Source organism: Acartia tonsa, chromosome 3 (genome assembly GCF_053477335.1).
Source record: "Acartia tonsa isolate MP-2025a chromosome 3, ASM5347733v1, whole genome shotgun sequence".
Classification (NCBI taxonomy): Eukaryota; Metazoa; Arthropoda; class Copepoda; order Calanoida; family Acartiidae; genus Acartia; species Acartia tonsa.
Window position 1 is genome coordinate 51198270 of NC_137262.1, and position 13642 is coordinate 51211911.

General features: G+C 31.8%; 1 protein-coding gene and 1 long non-coding RNA gene across 11 annotated transcripts in view; both read left to right on the forward strand.

The window, feature by feature from the left end:
* LOC145314526 (uncharacterized) overlaps positions 1 to 13642 on the forward strand; it is a 330684-nt gene that overhangs the window by 178464 nt on the left and 138578 nt on the right. The gene's annotated exons all lie outside the window — the stretch shown is intronic.
* LOC145314524 (uncharacterized) lies at positions 9831 to 13581 on the forward strand. The gene is made up of 3 exons (XR_013877798.1): positions 9831 to 9965; positions 10138 to 10225; positions 10660 to 13581. It is a non-coding gene; the product is annotated as an uncharacterized LOC145314524 (long non-coding RNA).

Below are 13642 nucleotides of genomic sequence, written 5' to 3' on the forward strand. Positions count from 1 at the left end.
GGATATTATAATATAATAAATATCCTAAGCAAGTGAAGACTTTGCCAGGGAGTAAGGGAGGGGACAATGGATCGAATATTCAATTTTTAGGAGTCTCAGACTTTGGGGACTGGCTTAAAGGGAACATGCAAGAATTTAGCAGTTTCTAACCAATCTTGGGGACCAATTATGAATGACGTCACGCAAAATCATGCATAATCTCGCGGCAAACTAGCGCGTCAACAAAAAGATAAACAATAACAAGCAGACAGAATATTTTCATTTTGAAAATTATTTTGTAAATTGAATCATTACATTTTTTATATCTAATTCTTGTTTAATGTTAATTCATTCCGATTAGTGCGTTGTAGAAAGAAATTATATTAAGATTATTAGTTATTATGAGCAAAGCCTTCCTATAATTAGGTCCCGCACATTTGTACGTCCGTAACGGTTAGCTCTTTTCGTTACTTTAGACATGTTAGATGTTTCTTATTGATTTAATGTAAAGGCAAAAGTTTTTTGTCTTTAGCTTAATATTTATGTAATTAATGATCCGATTAATTTCAAAATTGTAGGGAAAATTCACGAAGTCCTGAGTTGTTCAAGGTTTGTTTATCATTAAAATCTCAAGATGGTGTTATTTTATTTTTCTGTCCTGGATGCTAGGAGCGCAGCTACCAGTTATCCTAAGATATGTTACTTAAACCTTAAGATCTTTAAAATTAAGATGTACTTATGTTCTCAACTATTTTATTTATGTAGTATGAAATTTTGACGCAAGGAATCTCATTTTTATTTCGTTAAATGAAATAACTTGAGTTAAAAGTTCTGTAGGAAGGTAATTGTTTTAGTAAATTTTGTAATATAATTATTTAAAGGCTTTTTCATGTCTAAGCTTTTTAATAAATACAATAAAAAAATTTGGATAAAAGATGTTGTAAAAGTAAAATGGTATGTTTCCTTAATTTTCCGAAGTTTAAATAATAACAATTATGGAAATGAATTGTAAACTAGGGTTTTGATCTCTAGAATCAAAGGCTTGTAGTAAAGCATTAGTTTAAGGATGGTGCATTTCGAATTAAAAACAATTCAAAAAGTCAAAAATTTCCACTAAAGGTTGCTATATTGCAAATACTTGTTTTATCTGGAAATATCTGGGTTTTCAACCTTAAAGGGTCACAACTATAAAATTGAATTAACTGCCCATTGTCCCCTCCCTTACTCCCTGAGACTTTGCAGTCGTTCTCCACTTTGTTAATTTCTGGAAGTTTTTTATATTGTAGGCGATAATATTATTTTCTTCTGTTAGGCTTAATTGAAGTATTTTTAATAGAGAAATAAAGCTACTCTAAAATTTTTGATTTGTAGGTCAGTTATGCATTCAAATGTCTGAGCTCAAAGACACAAACTGAAACCGGTGGATAGAGGAAAAGGAAAAAATAGGTTTCTTAAAGAAATCAACAAATTAAACTTTAAATGCAGGGGAAAGGGAAAAGAAAACGCTTGTAAAATGCTTTTAAAATATTTAATTATTTAGTATTTGATGAATCTCTTCTAGTGGATACAGCAAAAGTATAACTAACTACTTTATTAATTTGACTAAATATTTTCCAGTTTGGAATTAATGTTTAAGTATAGATGTATAACCCACACTACTACCTGGTTGACAAAAAGGGGACACTTTTTGTCTGCTATGAAATTGCTTTCTGCGCTTTTGTATCAACATGGCTGTGTTGATATTTGGCTGGTATTGAAAGAACCAATTAAAAGCCAGCCCCTGCCTACTCTATTCGTTACTTAAAATTTTTTTGCGAAGACGATTTTTAAAAAAATAGCTGCATTGGATATATTTATCCTTATCATAACTATTTACACTAAAATAAAATATTTTTGTTATTGAAATTGTAAAAAAAATTACTAGTTTTTACTATATTTAAATATTTTAGTCTAATTTTAGTACTTTCGTAATTTAGGCATAATCATTTATAGTTACATGTAATAATTTATTGGCAGATCTGAAAATTTAAGGTATAAAAAAATTTAAATTAAAAATTTCAAAGAGAAATTTTCTATAAACAGTGTATCAAACTGTTCTTCTCTAAAACAAAAAGTTTTTAAAAAGAAAGATGTCTCCCAGCTTGTTTGTCTGTACAAATATTTTTGATCTATTGTTAGACAATTTTTAGGGAAGTTTAGTATTGGTTCAGGACAGGATTTAGGCTTCTTGCCCACGGTAAAAAAGTAACCCATTCCGCAACAAAAAAGTGGGTGCGAAGATTTGTCAGTGGTATACCGCCCACATCCACCGCTTGAAGGTAGGGGCGAAGCCACTAGTGCGTGTCAGAAAAAGTAAATCATTCTCTGCAGTAATTATTGAAAATCGTTTAAATATAATTGTTCATCAGGAGTGACAAAAAAGCATAATTTCTCTATTAGGTTTGGAGGATCGGCTACTCTATAATTTCTAATGTTCCGCCATAAGGAAATAATGAGATTACATTATGAAAAAAATGTCCAAAATTTCTGGTACAATATTATAGGAAAATTTCCTTTACGTAAAAACGCTCTGATTGGCATTTTTAAGAAACAAATGTAAATTAATTGATGGCATTAAAAATTTCTTTTATATCTACGAATTGTATAATATACTGTGTTCCTTATTTCTCTTTTATATTTATGAACTTTGTTACTTCTGGATGTTGTTTTACTTGTTTACTAATGATTGTGTAATAAATAAATGTTAGATTTCCAGGGCACAAATACGCAAATATAGTTGGATTCTTTAATATAGTTAAGGATAAAAAAAATGAAAAAAAATTGGATGGCAACATCGATAACAACGCTTCATTGCTTAACAGTAATGACAAACGAACATTACAAATTAGGTATTCAATATTAATATAGATGTCTTTCATTATCATCGAGATTCTACAATTGTAATGATGTGTCTTGTTGTTATAGGTATCAATTTACAAAAATAAAAGTGCTTCGTTTACCAATTTGGAGCAAAATGACTTAGAACTACTCGTTAAAATTAGCATACAGACTTCTTGTTAACACTCATAGAAAGGTTGCGCTTTTAGATGTGCACAAATTTAAAAAAAAAAAGGTTTGAAATCGATAAGACGATTATAACCTGCCTCATTTTGAGTTGCCTTGCTACGATTCAGATATTAATATATATATTTAAAGGCCAAATTGTTCTTGTTTATAAAACTTATTGTATAAAATTCATAAATCATTTTAATACAAAAACTTTTTTCTAGTGTTTACTACAATAATATCAACCTACTTTATGAATTAAAAGTATATTGTAACTTTTAGTTTTAGTAGCGAAGCTGCTTTAATTTTTTTTTATAAACATAAATATATATATTTAGAATAAAAAAGTCATATTTTAAAGAAAAGAGGAAATTGAGAAAAAGCCAGGGATTTTAAGGGATAAGACAATCGAAGATAAATTACACACATTCACGATGATAAAGTTACCTCTTTAATAGATTAAAATCATTTATAAACTACTAGACCCTGCATGTTCTTGTATTAATAATAAATGTCTACTATACAGTTCGATCACTATTGTTTATTATTAATTAAAATGTATAGGATGTATTTATGACATATAAAAAAGTTTAGATGTAAAATTGGCAAGAAATAGATGGTAAATTTACAATTTTGGATGTATAAATGCCTGTGTTAAATGCAGGGATCGGAAGCCTCACGTAAGCCGCGCATAAGCCTCAGTTTTAAACCTGCTTGTGAGCAGAAAAAAAAATTTCAGAAAGAAGGATTGTCTGCTAAAGAGCCGTTTTATACATCCAGCTGAATTTTATAGTGATAAAATCACGATTTCACTGAGGCTTACACGCGGCTTACGTGAGGCTTCCGATCCCTGGTTAAATGTATTTATGGCGGTTACTTTAAGTATGACTGTATTTTTGGCAAAGTTTTTTACATTTTGACAAAAAAAACATCCAGCTGTATTTCTGCCAGTTGCAGGAACGCCATGTACCCTTGGTTATATGTAATCAAAGATCTAATAAGGGTACCCAGAGTTTTTAAGTCAGCGAGTGTGAGATTGTGTCTTTAAAACTTTGGGCACCTGTAATTCACAGCACAATGTTCCCTTCCTCCTTGGGAAAATGCCCAACAATATTAAACAGGCTTTAAACTATTCCTACTTCCTACATACTTTTTTCGTTCTTGTTTATTTCTATTTTGTACTTGCATATAAATTTTAATACTCAAAGTATATTAATGATATTAGTTTTCAAGGTCTTAAAGTGGTTTTAACCTATTTAAATACAAATATTTATAGAATATTGATTAAACCAACTATGAAACAATTACATCAATTGCAACTTCTTTTGGTGGACGCATTGGACCAAATAATACTAACAAAAATCTTATAAGAAACAAGGATGACAAAAAAAATTTGAAGCTTGAGATACTGTGATGTATAGTCCCTTTCTTCCTGACTTGAGAGCAATGTATGTATTTTGTATTTTAGCTTTTAGTTCTTGTGTCAACCGTTTCGGAGCAAGACATTGCTCTGCAACACGACACGAACATAAAAGTGAATAGTTGCCATTATATTTAATATTATTATTGTATGTTTAACTTGTCTTGAATTAATACACTTTATTAGAATATTTAGCTGTTTGTTCTTGCTATTACTACACGTCATTTTGGCGCAGTAGTGTAGTACGAATCTATAGCTCAGATTTTCTTTTGACTGTATTATTTCTTTACTTTGTTTTTATTCAGGATTTTTTTGTGAGCGATGAAGTTGGACATTGCTCATTTCAGGAAGCTGTCTCCGGAGGAGAGGCAGGAGTACATCTTCGAGGCGATAGCCTCGTTGCAGGGTGCTATATCCTCGATGCAGATTGATCTTGGGACTAAGCTGGATAATTTGACTGGGCGAGTGGCGCCGTTGGAGACGAAGGTTCAAGAGTTGACGGATAATGTTGATACCAACAGTGCTGCGGTTACAGGATTAGTTAACAGTATGGACGATTTCGAAGCTCGAACTGCTAATGAAAAATTTTGTTTCCTTGAACAAGAAAGTTTGGTGGTGTTGCCAACACTTTCTATGGACGATTTCAAAGCTCCAATTGCTAATGAAAAATTTTGTTTCCTTGAACAAGAAAGTTTGGTGGTGTTGCCAACACTTTCTATGGACAATTTCAAAGCTCCAATTGCTAATGAAAAATTGTGTTTCCTTGAACAAGAAAGTTTGGTGGTGTTGCCAAACAGGTTAGGGGGGGGAGAGTGTATAGGTGGAGAGGACCAGGTAACAGTCAAGGAGAGGGTGAACCAGGTCGAACCTCTGGAGGAGGAGAGACATGTGATGCTGGACCAGGTCGAATTCCTGGACCAGTTATGCTTGAAGAATGGAGAGATGGTGAACCAGGTCGAACCCCTGGTGAAGGAGAGATATGTGATGGTTAAGAACACCATGTCATCATCCTGTCCATTGAAGGACACCACGACACCATCCTGTCTAGTGAAGGACAACATGTGGGTGGAGGACACCAACATAATGTCCAGGGAAAGATATGTGCCGCCCTGGACATGTACTATGTTGGTGGAGGACACCATGAAAGGGGAAAAGGTGCCGCCCTGGACATTGCAGGACAACATGTGGGTGGAGGACACCAACATAATGTCCAGGGAAAGATATGTGCCGCCCTGGACATGTACTATGTTGGTGGAGGACACCATGAAAGGGGAAAAGGTGCCGCCCTGGACATGTATCAGCAGGGAAAGAAGGATAGACATGTGTTGTTAAAAATATATCCTTTTATAGTTTGTTTCTACAGGGAGACGAGGACAGTTGAGTATTGTTAAAAATTGTTAAAAATGTATTCTCTCTATTGTGTATTGATTAAACGAGTATTTCTTTCTACAATTTGCAGGGAAGAAGGATTTTCTCTACAGTTTTGGATTGTATCAGCAGGATATACATGTACTACGGCGATTTGACGGCGGTGTGGCGACGATCGATTTTTGAAGTTTTGCAATTAAGATATCTATAATTGAATAAGTTTTGTATCTGATAGATTTGACATATCAATTATTTGTGGAGCAACTTTTTCTAGAATGAACGAAAATTTATCTGCTATTGTTATATCCCTGTATATTACTGATCTTACTCGATTTTTTGGGAATGAACGTCAATTTATTTTCCATTGTTGTATCCATTGCTAATCAATGTAGATCTCTGATATTATTCGAATTAGTGGGATAAATGTTAATTTATCTGCCATTGTGGTGTCCATGCATAAGGTTAGAATTTATAACATATAATTTGGAAAGCGCTGACATTGTTTAAATAATAAGGAGAGAAACGAAGCAACTCTATAAAGTTTGTGATGGAAAATAATTTGATTTATGGTAATTATTTGAATTCTGGAAATATAACATTTTGTTAACTATTGAATACGAGTTTATGAGATTATGTTATTATGAAAATCAAAATATATGCATTTATTTTTTTTTTGTGTTTTGTTACACTGGAATTGGATATTTGGATATATTTATTCTTGTTTCAGACTATTGTGGTGTCTAACAGAGATAAGAATAATAAAAAAAAATTGAAGATGGATTAATTTCAACGAAAATAGGAATACAATTTTGTAAAATTGTTAATGGAAGAAAATTGATTTTATTAAATGTTAATATCGTGATTTTATGAAAATTGGATAAAAATTTGAAATTAGATACTTTAAAAGGTATTAGAATTTTGATGAAAGGCTGTAAATTGTTTTAAAAGTTGAGTCAGTTATTATGGTTCTAAGTATTTAATTTTAAAACAATTATATTGCGGTTTATGTATAAATAAGAGTAAAGCTACTCTTAAGTTTATATGTATGGAAACAAAATATTTTGAATATGGTTAAAATGTGCTATGAATAATAATAATAACGATTGTACTTGCGTGAAGATAGATATGTGATCTTTGATCTGTGATATATTATTCATAGTACGAAATTTCTATTATAGATAGAACAGAAATTTTGTTTGTTTGGTTTTTGAATTTACGTTGATTTGGATTGATACATACTTGTCATCATGATCAGTAGAATGTGATATTTGATTGGTGGGCGGAATTTTTGTGGATTTAACTAGATTTATTTTAAACAATTAAATGGCGATTTAAGATTGGAATGCATAACTCAGCAAAAATTTTTAATGAAGCAAAAATTGTTATTCAGTATTTGATTATGATGTGAGATAGAGAGAGAGAGGGAGAGAGAGAGAGAGAGAGAGAGAGAGAGAGTGAGAGAGAGATATGTGTGTAGAATTGGATTGTACAATGGACATATTATATGTGGATTAATTATGATATGTGTGCAGAATTGAAATGTATAATGGACATATTATATATATATGAATGAATTATCGGAAATATTTGTATAGTAGGAAATGAATGTTATTGGAAATATTTGTATGGAGAGAAGAGAAAACTTGTTGATGTGTGTACAATGGATATATTATTTATGGATGTTTGTTGAAAATAAAACTTTGTGCAAGTTTTGACAATAGATCTATTATATATAGGATTGTGTAGGGAAGAGATGTCTATTGTGTATATCTATATCCAATGATGGGTGATGCAATATAGATTAATACTAAATGTGTTGTTTAGACTTGGTGGTTAAATGTTGCAAGTTTAGTTTGATTTATATTTGACTTCTATTGTATATGAATCGTTTTCGAATATGATATTAATATTCATAAAAATGGAGCATTAACACTCGTATAGTAAATGTTGATATATGATTTATATGATATATGATAATAGTTGTAATGAGGATATGATGTATAAAAACAAAGATGACAGCATCCGTAAAAACGAAGCAATGGAATGGCAGGACAAATGGACATCAACACTTGTGTAGTGTCAAAATTAAATAATCAGAATATACGCGTATAAGATTCAATGCAAAATTGTAAGCAAATTTGTTTGTAATAAACAAGGAAGACAACATTAATAAAAGCGAAGTATTGAATGGTAGGACAAACGAACATCAACACTTGCATAGTGTCTGAACTGAATAATCTTTGTAAAAAACAAGGAAGACAACATTAACAAAAGCGAAGCATTGAATGGTAGGACAAACGAACATCAACACTTGTATAGTGTCAAAACTGAGAAAATAAGTGTATAAGAGTCGATGTCAAATTGTAAGTAAATTTGTTAAAAAAGAACTGATTGATACAGATTGATGTTTTACTTACATTTTATGAACTTGCTTATAGAGTGGCTTCGCTTGTAAACCGCTTAACACGTAGCACATCTACTTGTCGTTGGATAGGTGATAGGTTTAAATCTCGGTCTGACACTGAGTCATAACTAACAAAGTTAAAAATGGTTCCTACTGCTACTATGTGAGATGTGTGACGTAAAAGTTAGAGTGGGGGGAATGTTTTGGCCAAAACCGGTGAAACTCATTACCATGCACAGACGTTAAAAATGGTTCTCACTGCTACTATGTCAGATACTTGAAGTAAATGAAGTAAATAGTTAGAAGTAAATAGTTAGAGTGAGGGAATGCCTTGGGCTAAAACAGGCGCAATTCAATACCATGCACAGTTAAAATTTCTCGAAAAAGGTTGTGCATCTCAGAGTGTTGGTTGTCTGAAGGGTGATTGGATGCTTGACACTGTAATCATAAGTATTGTACTTTGTTGTCCCAGGAATCAATATACATCAAATCAATCGGATAATTAGATCATATGAAATTATTGACACCGCAATCATAAAGTATTGTGCTTTGTGGTCCCAGGAATTAATATACATCGAATCAATCGGATAATTAGATCATATAAAATTATTGGATAATTAGATATTTTAACTGCTTCGATTATAATGTTGAATTTTGTTGTTCCCGGAATTAGTATACAATCGGATAAGTAGATCATATGGAAATTTGTGGTCAAATCAACATGTTTACAAATGGAAGTATGGACGTCATAGAAATGATTATAGTGTTGCTACGTTTTCTAAATTGTACCTACCTGCTGCAGAAATCACCATGTAAAGTTCGAAATACAAAAAGTAGATAGATGTAAAGTTTGGAAGCGATAGGACAATGCTGACATGTATTAATTAACGAAAAAAGCTAAAAGGATTGACGTACAGAGTGACGGAAGGACGAACGGTCGTATGGATGGGCGGACCGAATCTAATTATAGAAAAAACAAATATATCAATAACACAGGGTGGTCAATCAAATTGCACTCAAACTTGAAATGGAAACATTATGTGTTGCTAAATTTTGGATGAATCAAAATAAGTTTTTTTTTTAAGTTTTTGTTTAACTTAAATTTTTTTAAGAACACTCGATATAGAATAGTATATATTGCGATTTAGTGATGTTGATTCAGCAAAATTATTTATGAAGCTTAGAATTTCATGAAGCAAAATTGTTATAATGCATTAGATATTTGTGTGGAGCTGTCTCTCTTCATGGAGAAGGGGGGTGGGCAATAATTTGGCAAGGAAAGTTTGCACTGGCTCTCGGAGTTGGTATGCGCAAGATGGGGTGGTGCAGAGAGGTAGCTGCAATGATGAGCAGGAGTTGGGCGTTGTATGCGCAAAAGTTGAGCTGCGCAAGAAAGTGCTCTCAGGTATAGAGAAAAATAGTTAGTTGTGCTTCAACTTTCAAGATTCTAATACATAAAAATAGTTGTGGATGATATAAGTTATTATTCAGATATTTCATTGAATAATTAGGTAAATTTTTTACTGTATTAGACTAATAAATTGTATTAAGAATTATTTTTATGTTGCTCGATTATTGACAAACATTTGATTAATATTATATTTCTTAATACATTTTTAAGAAGACATGTTGAAATTTTATTTGTTAAGTGATAACATTTAAGTATGGCATCTAAAATAATTGTATTATGTTTTAGATTGGTCGAAAAGAGGAGTAGTTGTGGTGGTTGAGATACAGTATTACCTGTTGGTGAGTTTTAGTTTGTTAAGATTTTATTTTTAATGATGTTCAATATTGATATACCTTTGATTAATGTTATATATACTAATACATGTTAAAGAAATTATTTTATTTTGTTGAGTGAAAATAAAATATGTATTAAATAAGTTTTGGCATCTAAAATGATTGTATTTTGTTTTAGATCGGCCGCAAGAGAAGTAGTTGGTGGTGACTGAAATCTAGTTTTGAATTTGGCCATTGTTTTGAGTTGACATTGATATTATTTGTAGGTGAGTGATTTGTTTTGTTTTATGATATAGTGATTTTTATTTGCTTTTTCTATTGTCATTGTTAGTAAGAAAAATGGCGGAATTTGATGTAGACAGGCATTTTGAAATGGCTTATGAGTTTTGGGAAGATATTCGTGAATTCTTTGCTCATTTTAACAGTGTTTTATCTACGCATATACACAACCCTGCTGAACTCAAGGAGTTTGTTAGAGATTGTGCAAAGAGTTACTTGACCAAGTTAGAGGCTTTGTTCAATTGTTTTAGCATCGCTAGGCCAGAATATGGTGATCACTTCGAAGATACTAGAATAAAATTGACTCCTATTCTAGAGAATATTGATGCTATATATGATGATTTTAAGGACTTAATTACTGTTAGAATAATATTAGAAAAAGTATAGAAAATTATATTATTTGTAGTCGATCTGTTTATAGATTAGATGTGAAGTCTGTTGAAGTTCAGGATGCTAAAACTGCTCTCAATAATGCGGTCAGGAAGCTTGGAGTATCACCAGGAAGGTAGATATCAAGTTCAAGGTTCCTGTATTCTCTGGCAACTATAAGGAGATTTAGTGATCATGAAAAGTACCTGAAGCTAACAACTGAGTGCTTGCACAAAACTCCAAAGGAAGCCTGTGCTGGATTGACAACATATTTGGAATGTATGGAGCTGCTGGAGTTTATGGATGTTTATGGATTTACTGATATTCTGTCTATTGTGCAACAGAATATGTTTCCTCATGATGTACTAGAGTTGAAGAAGAGAGTTGAAAGTAAAAGGAGAGCTGATGATGTTACAGATTAAATACTTGCAAACAATGATTGATGAAGCTATCTTTGAGCTTGAATATGGTATCTCTATATATGGGAAGACTATTACTGATCTTGGCAAGAAGAGTCTTAAATCAACCAGTAGTGGCAAATCATATGCAGCTAATGATAGTACTGGTGATAGTGATGATCATAATTCTACTGAAGCAAGTCAATCTGTTGGTACTGTTGTTGCAACCCTTTCTCAACCTGTTACAAGTACTCCAATCAACAGTCCAACTGCTGCCAAGGAGAAGAAAAGTAATTTAGATTTATAGATTGCTAGATTTATAATAACTGTTGAAAAGTTTTGAAGACTTGGAGGTGTTAAATTTAAGCATTTAAGCAACAGTGGTGGATAATAAGACGTCGGAAAGTAGTTTTGAAGCTTAATTTGAAAATTGAGGATTCGTATGTCAAGGATAATGAAATAACATTGAGTTAAACAAAATATGTTGATATTGTAACATTTTGAACAGATGTGCACAGTGTGCCAGAATAACGTAAATAAATGCACAGTGAGTCAGGTAGATACAAAGAGCTAAACGAATTATGTTGATATTTATTTTGAACAGATGTGCACAGTGTGTCAGGATGATGCAAATAAATGCACAGTGAGTCAGGTAGCTACAAAGAGATGTATTTACAGTTGTCAAAATGAGAAGTATTTAGTTGACAGATAATGATATACAGAGATATACACCATGGGCTAGAAGCTATTGTGAAGTTGTGCAGAATTTTCAATAGCATGCATTGTATCTTAAATATATTTATGACTGATAAAACGGATATTTGTAAGTTGTTAATACAGTGGGCAGTTAAAGTAAAATGCTGGTTAGTGAAATTTTAGCTGTTCTAAAGAAGGCGGGGCTTAAAGATGATGTGGCTGTTGTAGATTTGACTGCCAGGTTGGATATCTTACTTGTCAATGGCTGGTGTTTTTGTCGATAGTTAGTATTGAAAAACGAAATGGATCAGATTTCGAATCAATCTATGGCGAAGGTTTTGGTTGCTTTTGTTCGGCTGCAGTTTTCTCTGTGTTTGTTGTTTCTGGTCATTATTGTCAACGTTATCATTGGTTGGAGTGTCGACAGTAGCATCATTGTTATAACGAAAATCATTGGCAGTTTCTGTATTTTGAATGACATGTCGATCTTTGGATTCTAACAGAGATGTTAATAGCAGTTATTGTGGTTGTCATTATTAGGCTTAAGTCATGCCTGACTATGCAATAGATATAATCTCCTGGTTGATAAAGGTGAACAGCAGTTCTGATTTTTGACATGAGACCTCAAACATTTGGCAGGTTTGGCTACTAGAATGGTTGAGTTAGATGCTCGGTTGGCTAACCTGCAGGATCAGTAACGTATTTTGAATCAGGAAAGGGTGAATTTTGGGAAGTAGCTAGAGCCGATGCTAGAAAGGATTTGATCCCAATTTTTTGAAGAGATTGGAGGCTTCTGGTGGTGGAGGTGAATGGCTGTTGTGTTGTTTGAGAAAATCACAGTTGCTAAGTGGAAACCAGTTTATAACTAAGTTTATAACTAAGCTAAGGTCAACTGGTATGGTTATATCGTTTGTGGTGTTGTAGCATTGGTATGGTTATGTCATTTGTGAGATGTTGATGGATTGATGGATAATGATGGATTGATGGATATGAATGATACTACCATTATCAAGAAAAATCTGGCAAAAGAAAATGAATATTATGATCAAGAATAATTATAGTTTTACTGTGTATTAATTCATATTTTATTTTATTTTTATGTATTAATGTTTAAGTATTTGTTGAGGCAGTAGTAGTCTCGAAAGGTTTAATATTAATGCTTTTATAACAATGCATCTCTAATGACATGTTTTTAAATCAATGCATTCTGATGGTTATATGTTAATCAGTGTTTTTATTTATTATGCATTTATAATAACTATGTTAATCAATGCATTTCCAATGTTTATATGTTAGTCAATGCATTATATGTTAATCAATGCATTTTTCAATGGTTATATGTTAATCAATGTTTTTTTAAAAAAAATATAAATAAAGAGAAAAAAAAACACATAAAGAGAAAAAAAGGAACATATAAAAAAAAACATAAAAGAGTTCTAAGGAACCAAAACAAAAAGAAAAAATGTATATGAAGTGTTTAAAGATCTGGAAATAAAATAAAAAAAATAAAATAAAAAATATGGCAGGTGTCATACCAGATCAATTATTATCTATTTAATAAGCATTCAATGCTACTTATAATATATATATGATAATTAACATGTAATAAACATATTGTTATATTCAATCTGAAATATTACAGTTTTGAAATCCATGTTCATGTTAAAGCCAGGGAGAAATGTGATGTATAGTCCCTTTCTTCCTGACTTGAGAGCAATGTATGTATTTTGTATTTTAGCTTTTAGTTCTTGTGTCAACCGTTTCGGAGCAAGACATTGCTCTGCAACACGACACGAACATAAAAGTGAATAGTTGCCATTATATTTAATATTATTATTGTATGTTTAACTTGTCTTGAATTAATACACTTTATTAGAATATTTAGCTGTTTGTTCTTGCTATTACTACACGTCAATACTTTGCCCGATAGTCCAAGAAATC